Below are 10,388 nucleotides of genomic sequence, written 5' to 3'. Positions count from 1 at the left end.
TGCTGCAATGAACGTCACTTCTTCAGCCTTTCATTATAGTTTCTTTTATGCTTGGAGTGCTCTGGATGTAGTTTTTAAAGCCAGGACTTTTTACATACTATGCGGTTAAATAGTGGGAACAGAGCAATTATGACATAACCCATCTATTTTGTCACTTTAGTTTAGTGGATCTCACTTTGTAAACTTTATAGATTCCTAAAACCAAAATATTCCAGTGGACATGAAAACAGCCTTTAAAGAATTTCATGAAAAATAGATGTGGTGTGTAGCCAGCTCAAATTTTTTGTCAGAAATTATTGCTATCAGTGCACACAGAAGTAGTGAGAACATTTAGTACAGCCATTTTCTCAGTCTGTAAAAAAGATATAGTTGGGGATTTGAGAACAGGAATTAAAACTGAAGGTAACTTTTTAGGATTTATTGTGATTTCTTTTTTTTTCCTCAAGAAAGGTTTTTAAAAGTTGAAACACATATAAGAGATTATTCTGGCATTCCCTCATTTTACCTGACTACTCTTCAGTATTTTTGCAATATTGCTGGATGCTTCTGTCTGTATTTTAAAACCATGAGTGTGCATTTCATGCAGCCCATGGATATCTCACTTCAAATTAATAGCATGGGAATTTATGTTCCACTTTGTATGAGTTGACAGATCCTTCCCACTTTGAGAGTGAATTACCTAGATATTACTTACATTTTTCAGCATTGTCAATGTAAAAAAAGATTGAATGTCACTGTGACATTTAAAAGATTCACAGGATGAAAGTGAAAAACAAGCCTTGTAATTATCAAGACCAGTTTACAGAGATGGCCTTTGTCAAGACTGGTGAATTTGGGAGTTCTCTCAATTCGTTAGGGAAACAGCAGGTTTTCTACTGGCACTGTTGATTTCACTTAAAATTGTCTTTTGACATCCAGTTTGTGCTGAATTTAAGATGATGTGACCACTCCTCCAGCCTGCCAAAGCTCCCCCTGACCAGGCTTTGGCATTCAGCTGTGCTGGCTGAGCATGAAGCTGATACTTGAGTACCAACAAGGTTTCCCCTGCCACCTGTGTGCTGATGTATCTTTCACTCAGAAGAGCTGTCACAAGAACTCTGTGTTTTCTCTTATCTGATAAGAGAAGTATCTGAAATATTTCTTAACTGAAACATCCCTACCTCAGTTTTAAGCAGGTGAGCTCATCTCTTAAGCTTAGTTATGAAGAAGTATCAGAAGTAAACAATCTGAGGAAGCTGTGCTTCATTTAAGGGTGACACAACAGGACTTGTCAACATAAATAATTTCTGAACATTATACAAACTCTTTTACTGAATTTTAAAGACATAAAGCACATATTTCAAGTTTTATTGCCTAGGGATGAAAATAGGTGCTATTTTTCTGATTTGAGTCTTAGTAAAAAGTAATTATGTAAAAAATACTTTCCCAGATACTTATCTGTTGGTATTTCTCTTGTCAGGGAATACTGTACTGCTCTCAATGGCAGCAGCTCAAGGAGTGGCTGGTGGCAAGGCTGTTAGCTTGCAGCTACCTAAGCCTGATCTACTTGGTCTAATTTTAATTCCCTTCATAGCTTTGTAGAAGAATAAATCCTTTCTGTGCCTGTAGAAGCTCACAAGAGTGGAGAAAACAAAGTTCCAAGAGCTACTTTTCAGGTTTTACGTTTGACTACACATGAAATTACAAGAGTGCAACTCGGGGTGTTCCAGGCTATGCTCTGTTTTTCAGGTTTTACTGGAATCCATTTTGGAGCAGTGCTTTCTGACAGTGATACCATGGTTGTTTGATTGCTTTGCAGTCACAGCAGCTCAAAGCTCCACAAAGAAGGATGGTAGAATCATTTTGATTTTTCACTTAGGCACCCAAGTGGACAGTTGTTTTTCCATCTCTGAAGACAGAACCTCAGCCTTTTGGTTTTCAAACATAGTTCCCTTGTTTAAAAGTGTTGAAAATGGTGGGCCTCCAAATCATTAAAAACAACTTTCTAACTCAGTAGCTGTTGGAGCTGCTTTTCCTCACATTGCCAATACAATGAGGGCTGCCTGAAAGCACCTGGAATAGAACCTTGCAGGTTCTCTCCTGGTACTTCAGTTCCACTGAATTTATCTTATTCACTGGACCTGCTTTCTCAGTAGCCTACCTGTGCTGAACACCTCTTAGCAACTGTAATTGCTTAAAAAAAACCCTACAATTTGTTGTCTTATACATTACAACAGTTCTAGTATCATTAAGGTGCAAGGATTCCATAGCTTCAGAGTTTCGTACTTCCTCAATATGTGCAGCTCCTCTGAGCACTGACTCTTCTGGTCCTTACAGCAGCCATCTAACTCCTCCTACTACACCACTCTTTTATGCCACTTATTCTTATTACTTACAGGTGTGGGCTGTTCCTAATCTTTAGTAATCAGCTGCAACTCGTTGGGGGATAAGATTACATACTGTGCCCCCCTACACAATTTCTTTCTTGTGGCATTTAATTCAAGTCTGAAGCACAGCACCCTCACAAACAGCATTTGGGATGGTGACTGGGGAATGTCCACTGACAGCAGAGTTCCAGGGTGGCACCCAAAAAATTACTGCAATGTAACTTTGAACAAACATAATCATTGTTATGCTCTGCCAGTGTATTTACATCTCTCTGTGTTGAGATAGAGAATCTTTGCTGCTGGTTGCTTTTGTGGCTCTTTTTTCCCCTCAACACTCTCCCATATTCTCTGCCTTCACAGGCACTCCACACTCAAGGATCCCTTGAAAAGCCTGTCCAGTGTCCCCTATCCTGGCTCCCTCAACCAGCCCTAGCTCAGACCTTGAGTCTTTTCCAGGGCCTGGCGCACAGCCAGGTAATCAAGGATGGGATTTAATAAGGAGGCAGGCCAGACTGCATGGATCAGGGCCAGGGCCCAGCCAGGTGATTGTCCTGCCCAAACACTTGCTGTCATGTCTGACCCCTCCAACCTCCTTCCTTGTCATCTTCCCAGACTTGTTCCACCCTGATCTCTCCCTTCCTGGGTCTTTGGTCATTTCTGCAAACATCCTGCATGAAGTTTTGTTCAGTCCCTCAAGCTCCCTCAAATACACCTCTAATTTCACACTAACCATGTTTTCTCCATCTTATCAGGTACAATATTGAGGCAGATCCTCTCCAAAGCCAGAGTAGCTCCTTTAATGGCCCATCAGTCAGTGCTTGGCAAGCTCTGCCTTCCCTGACTGTAGCTCTAATCACCTGCTCATTAATGGTTGTGTGCCTGTGTGTTTAAATCACTGTTTTCCTCGTTATCTGTTATTTCTGTGATTGGGAATAGCCAAACAATTGACTGAAGCAGATGCTCTGCAGTTTCACACGTGCTGTGGCAGGCTCCCCGAGGCGGGGGATGGTGGGGAGGCACCCACGCCCCGGCGTCCCGCGGTGCTGCCCTGCTGCTGCAATGTGCCCTGGCAGGCGGCAGCTCCAGGGACGGGAGATCCAGGGAAGGGAGTGCCCAGAAGCAGAAGGAGCAGAGGGAAAGGGAAGGGAGGGAAGAAGGGGACGGGTTCAGGGAAGGACGAGCAGGTTAAAGAGTCAAGCACACAGATGCATCAGCATTTTGCCAGCAATCCCGTGCTCACAGAAACCGCCTCCCCTGCTGGCAGCTCTTGCTGGTTGTGGAAGGAGGATGCGGTCCCAGCTCCTCGCTGCAGATGTTCCTCCTGCCTTGGCAAGAGCACCCAAATACCTCATCCAAGTGGGAGCTGTCCTGCTCGGGTGGATAAACTGCTGCCAGCTGCTGGGGGATGGAGCAAAAAGCAGGGGGACTGGATAAATGGCAGGCTCTTCATGTTTGCCCGGGCTGTCTAGAGGATGTCTGCTGTGCCATCGTGGGGAGCATCCTCGTGCCAGGTACAGGATGTTCCAGCCAGGGCTGGATGTGAGCGAGGAGGAGCCAGCAGGTGGGCTGTGAGTGAGAGGAGATAAGTGCTGGGATGCTGTGCCTGGAGAGATGGGCTGGAGCCAGGCACAGCCACATAGGGATGTGGTGGGCAGTGTTACTGGAGAAAAGAGCCTGGTGTCCCTGCAGAGCAGCTTCTTTCTGTGGCTCTGGTTTCCTGAAGCTACAGACAGTGGAGCTCTTGCTCTGTGGTGGTTACAACCTGCCAACTCCAATCCTAACCTCTCTGAGATACATGTCCATCCTGTTCAGAAGGAATTTGAGTCACAATCCAGAAGGACCCTTCTTCCCTCCACTGGACCCTTTGAAAAGGAAGAGGTCTGTGGACCAGAGCTGAAAGATCACTGTTTGGAGGAGATGCTAATTAAAAACATGAAATATCTCTTTGATAGCCTATCACTCACAACTTTGGCCTCAGCAAATGAGAAAGATTACTACAGCTGCAACTACAAAGACAGATTATTTAAACATCAGCAGAATAATATTTTGTCAGATCAGAGCAATATTTCAACAGAGAAGATAGATGACAGACAGATCTGAAGGAGGAGCTCAACAGAGGTGTTTAGGACAGATATTCATTTCCACAGAAAGTATATTGCAAACAGATTATTGAGAATGCAAGGCAACAGAAACAGAAATATAAAAACTTAAGTATGTTTAGACAGTAAGAAGACATTAAAATATCACTGGCAATCTTAACTTAGGAATAGCTTCTCTATTATTTACAATCTTACCATTTATATCCATCAGATGGGAAAAACATCGCACCAAGTGTTCATAATTACTGCTTTACTATATCAGAGCAAGGTAGTAGGATCCATCCATACCAGATGAAATAATTTACAATCTGTAGCTGAGGAGGATGTGAAACATCACCTGCTAAATACAAACACTTTAAGTTCAGAAGTCTGGGGTCATGTACACTTCTGTTCTTAAGATCAGCAGCTCAGTACTCTCATTTCACTAATTTTAGATCTTAACAAACTTTGGAAGACTGGAGAGGTGCCAGAGGAGTGATGGAGGGTCAACATGAACCAGTACTTAAAAGGGAATGATACTAGACTGGATAAACAGACTCTAATCAGGGATAAATTAATGAAGTGGTTACACTGGGACTCTGTCAATAGAGGTTAATAAGTATTTTCCACTTGTTTCACTGATCAGACACATCTTGTCTGATACAAACAAGGTGGATACAGAGATGTAAGACAGATACAGAGCAGGCAGAGGTTTTGTTTCTGGAACATTATTTTACTGCCTGAGGACTAACACAGTTTCCAAACACTGCCTTCAGTCTCAGCCCAGATTTTCCTGACTATAAGCAGGGACTTGTGCTGCGTGAGACCCCAAAAAGAGAGTTCACACCTCTCACTTGGCATGGAGCCCTCTGCCCTCAGACTCTGTGAAATCCATAAACTTTAGTAAGATAACAGCTCCCTGGTGCCAATAGGATTTGCATGACTTGCTTTTCAATTCAGAGGCTGTAGCCACTGCAGGTTTTGAATTGCACATGCCCATGGAGAAGAAAAAACCTGCGGCTGGGGCAGTGCCAGCTGGAAACATTTCAGCACAAGAGGCAGCAGTCTGGATTTCAGGCGGATGTTTTAGTCAGCCTCTGGCTAGCCATTGTTTAATGGAGCATGTGCCTCAGAAACACTGAGTTTTGGGAAGAAAATCTCCTTCTGCTGGATGTGCTTGGCTGACAGGTAGCCTTGAGGAGGCTTGGGAAGATGGACAAGGCACACAGAGCCTCGCTGCTGGTGGGTGACCTCTCAGAGCGTGCTTGCTGTGGGCAAAGAAGGTTTTTCATCTCACCTCTCTGCAGAGAATCACAAACCTTGCATTTCAAGGCTGTGGTAGTGCCAAAGGGGAGCATATGCACATACTAAGGAAGGACAAATAGGTGCATAATTTTCTTTTCTGTTCATGCTGCTGTGGAAAGCTTAAATGACAAGATGGAAATCCTGCAAAATCAGGAGGTGGTACTGCTGCTCTGTGTCCTTTTGCTATTCAAAGTAGCTTTTTTCTTCTTGAAGATCAGTACCAAAGCAGATTTCCCTGTGATGTTCCTGCCACCCTTGGTGGGGTGAGGGGTGGTGTCTGACTTGCAGATGAAGGGCTGTTTTCCTGTTCAGCTGCTGTGTAAGGACCGGTGTCACACCGAGCTCTATCCCCTGCTCTTCAAAGGGGTGTTTTGAAGCAGCCCCACAGCTGCTGCACCACTTAATGTCTGCCACCAGCTCACAGGAGCAGTTGGTAAACAGCTTATGCATCTATCAGAAGCCCAGGAGGGAAATTTGCATTGTATATGCATAGACATGCATATTTAATGAAATGTTTATATTTTTGAAGCTATCTTTTCTCAAAAATAAAAAATATTAAGGAAAATTTTCTCTAAATCTATCGAATGCTGACTCTGCTGACATTTTGGAGCATGAAGGAGTAGATGGGAAAGCTTCTGCAATTCATTAAGATAATATAAAAGGGGGAGAATCCACAATCCTCATAACACTCAAATGCTGAAAAATCCACAGGAGAATGAAGATTATAATGAATAATTCAGACAATACATCCTTGAATGAGAATGTTTCAGCTTCCTCATTTGCTCAGTCTCCCATCTGATCTCCAAGAGCTAAACATAAATGTGGAAAAAGTGAAATAAATAGTTTTTCAGAACTGTTTGAAGCCCTCTGCCTGCATTCTGGAGCTTGGAGGGATGCCAGGGGCTGAGGTTTGCACAGGATCTGTGTGCTCGTGCCTCCCTCTGCTGACTGCTTCCCCAGACCTCTCTCTCCTTGGCTGCAAATCAGACAAGGCCGTGGTTGTTTTCCCCCTCCTGTTGGGCTGATGTTCCTCCCCATGTCCCTGGCAATGACAGTAAAGTAGGGGCTGCTCACATCAGTGACAGTGGGTGTCACCCCAGCAGCCCTGGGTTCCCTTTGTGGGATCTGCCCCATGGGTCCCAGTGCCACTCAGGTTCTCCATTAACTCTAAATTAAAGCATCCTTGTTTAGGGGAAAAACTCTGAAAGAAGTAAGGCAGAGACTCAAGGAAAGTTACCATAAACTGAGAGATGCAGGCAGAGACCTTTGGCTACATCACTAGATTGCACCTGGGGTATACTGGAAATACTTCACTGAATTTTGATTTTGTCCTTTTTATGGTTTTTTTTCTTTGTTTGCTTGTTTGGTTTTGTTTTGGTTTTTGGGAGGTATTGTTTGTTTGTGTTTGGGGTTTTTTGTTTGCTTTTGTTTGGTTTTGTTTCTTTTTCTTTTAAAGTTTGAATATGTCTGTAACACCTCTTGGTACCAGTTTTAAAGTCTTTTGGTCCTTGTAGGCAGCTACTAGGTAAAACTGACTGTGGAAACTGCAAAACTTAGAGGTTTTGGATTCTCTTCTCCTTTCACACACTCTCTACAGAAACTTCCTGTCCTCTCAGCAGAACATGTGCCCCCAGCAAAAGTAAGAAATGTACAATCTCATCCTGGCAGGATTAACAGAGAATCATGCCCCTTGTCTGGGGGGAGCATGGCTGTCCTCGAGCTGGTTGTCCCTTGATGATCTTGGGTGACCCTTTCTGTAGAGGGAGTCAAACCCAACTCTTCTGGGATGATGGAGAGCGATCTCAGTGTTGTAAATGTCCATTTATTCCTCTTTCAGAGTATTTCCTCAGGTTGGGGCTGATAGAGATGAGATTAAAGTCTATTCTAACAAACCAAATTTGTTAGTCAGGTTTTCTTTGGACTTGAAAACACAGTGAAAACAGCTCCTGGAATGTCTCAGAAGTTTTCTGTTGTGGAAACTTTGTTAGAAAGCTCTGAGGAAATTGCTGTCCTTTCAAAATAAAGTGTGCCAAGTGGAATAGCCCCACAGCCATCATGCTGGGAGCTGAGGGCTGATTTAAAGTGCAAAAGCCAATGACCAGCTATAATCAGTAATGGCTGTGTCAGGAAGCTGAAATTGCTGCAGGGAAGGAGACAGGAGAGCAGGGTGTGCTCCTGCTGGAGCTGACACTAAGATAAATGGCAGCAGAAAACCCCTGCTTCCAAAGAGTTATGGAATAAATTGATACATTAGAAGCCCCAGCACATTGGATCACTAGAAAGGACACTCAGAGCATCAGGGAGCCAGTGAGGGGCTGGAGGCAGCACTGCCTGCCCAGATGAGTTACTGACCTCCACCCTGGCACTCCAACAGCCAGCTGGTGAGTTAGAGGCTGCAGCATCAGTGACAGTGGTGTATAATTAGCCTTGGGATATATTGAAATTTTCAAATATGTGCTGAATTAAACCTTCACCCAGAGTGCACAGAAAAACACATGATGACTTTTAATATAAATAAAATATTAGATAGGAGAAAGCACATAGTCTTTTATCGTCTATGGTGCTGATGTTCTGAAGAGACTCCAAAGCTCTCTGCAATTTATGGGCCAAATCTATTTCTAGGAAGTAATGCCAGGAATATTTTTGAGGAAGGAGAGCTAAAGCTCAGCATGTAAACCTTGGAACTGCTGTAACAGATGCAGCCAACTGTAATAAATGTAAAACACACTAAATAAGACCGAGGGAGTTGTGTCCAACCTGAGCAGTACAAATCCTTCCAATGTTAAATCATCCAAGATTTCCTTTGATATTACTTCCTCTATTAAATAGCAAGTTGTTTTTTATTTCAGACCTGAGAAGCATAGGTACTTTTCACTGAAGATTGATATACTTACTTTGAATTGTAGAAAAGTGAATCTGTTTGGTCTGTTACATGAGTGGCTCAATCAGACTCTTATCAAATTAGAACTGCCGTCTACAAAGTGATCACATCACCCAGGAAGCACTTTGATGCACAAGTGAGTGGTCCAAGTGGGAGAGATGTAGGTTGGTTAAGTGTAGAAGATGTGTAGCACTTAAAAAACAAGATGCCATAGCAAAGCATGGGCTGAGAAACAAGAAACTCCCCTGTTCCAGTATTCCCTGATTATTGATTCATTGATTATTATACACAAGTAACAATTTGTGGTTTTCAGCAAGTTTTGCCTGTGTTTTGCATTTGTTCTCAGTTATTCAGTGGATGTTGGAAGAAGGTTATGTCCCTTTGTCCCACTGAGACATAACTCCAAGTTTAAATGATGCAGAGCACTCCCACAGTCACCCCCTCCAGCACTGCCATGCCCCACCCAGACCCTACAAACCCCTCAGTATTTAATCTGGGCACAGCCAGAGCCTGCTCAGGAGAATAATTAACACACAAGTACTGAAAAATGAACACAGAACCAGCTGTTCTGTAGTTCAAGAGCACTTGTGTGTCAGGAAGCCACATCCTTCACACCATGGGGTTGTTTTTTACCAAGTGGCTCAAGAGGACATGAAGAGTCTCTCCACTGGGTCCTGGAGACCCTTCTTCCCCAAGGCTTACCCTGGGAATGGCTCCTGGAGGGCTACAGGAGACCTTTGTGCCCTCCCACCCAGTACTCCAGCTCAGGACACAGTCAAGCTTGTTGAAGCTGTGATAATTTTCCAGCCTCACTTGAATTCAATGCTTTTCACCTTTGAAGCTGTGTGGAAACCCAGGGCACCAGGAATATTTCCCCATCTGCTCTGGGGTGCCCTGACCCCCAGGGGAGCACTGACTTTGACCCTCATTCATGGAGAAAGTTTCCTAAATTCCAGAATAGACTGGAATCCACTAGGGTGTGAAGTAGATTATAGAGAGTAGTGTAGGTGTATCACTTAAGTGGGAAATGCAGGTTTTAGGATTTTTAGTATGTTGTGGATGGAAGCAAGATGGAGGGCACAGGGTGTCATCCTGAGTTTCTTCTTCATGCTTCTTCTTCCTCCTTCTTCGTGGGTTTGGGTGGCATTTTGTAATTGGGCATAAAAGTCCCCATTGCAGCTCTTTGGGATCAGTTATTGGGTTAAAAGGGGAAATAATCCAGGTGTCAGCTCTTAATTGGATAGTTCAGTCTTAAAAGACCTTGGAACAAGAGACTGTTGGCCATTTTTGCAGTGCTTTTCCAGTGCGCTGAGCCTGGTGTGGACAGCGTGCAAAACTCTAGATAAGATAACAACAAACAAGAACCTGAAGACCGAAAAGATCCAGTGCATCTCTCTTTCCTGACACAAAGCCCCAGGAGGGTCTGCCCCCAACAGGGGAGCCCCTGGGAGGGCCCAGCCTGAGTCCCAGAAGTCGGGGAATCGGCAACAGCTACCCCGGCAAAGCTGTGATCATTTCCCAGGCTCACTTGAATTCAATACTTTCCCCCTTTGAGCTGTGATCATTTCCCAGGCTCACTTGAATTCAATACCTTTCCCCTTTGAGGCTGTGATGATTTCCCAGGCTCACTTGAATTCAATACTTTCCCCCTTTGAGCTGTGATGATTTCCCAGGCTCACTTGAATTCAATATTTCTCCCCTTTGAGGCTGTGATGATTTCCCAGGCTCACTTGAATTCAATACTTTCCCCCTTTGAGC

The sequence above is a fragment of the Camarhynchus parvulus genome, chromosome 1A, assembly GCF_901933205.1.
Source record: "Camarhynchus parvulus chromosome 1A, STF_HiC, whole genome shotgun sequence".
NCBI lineage: Eukaryota > Metazoa > Chordata > Aves > Passeriformes > Thraupidae > Camarhynchus > Camarhynchus parvulus.
The sequence above is the reverse complement of the archived record's forward strand: the minus strand, read 5'-3'. Positions refer to the sequence as shown.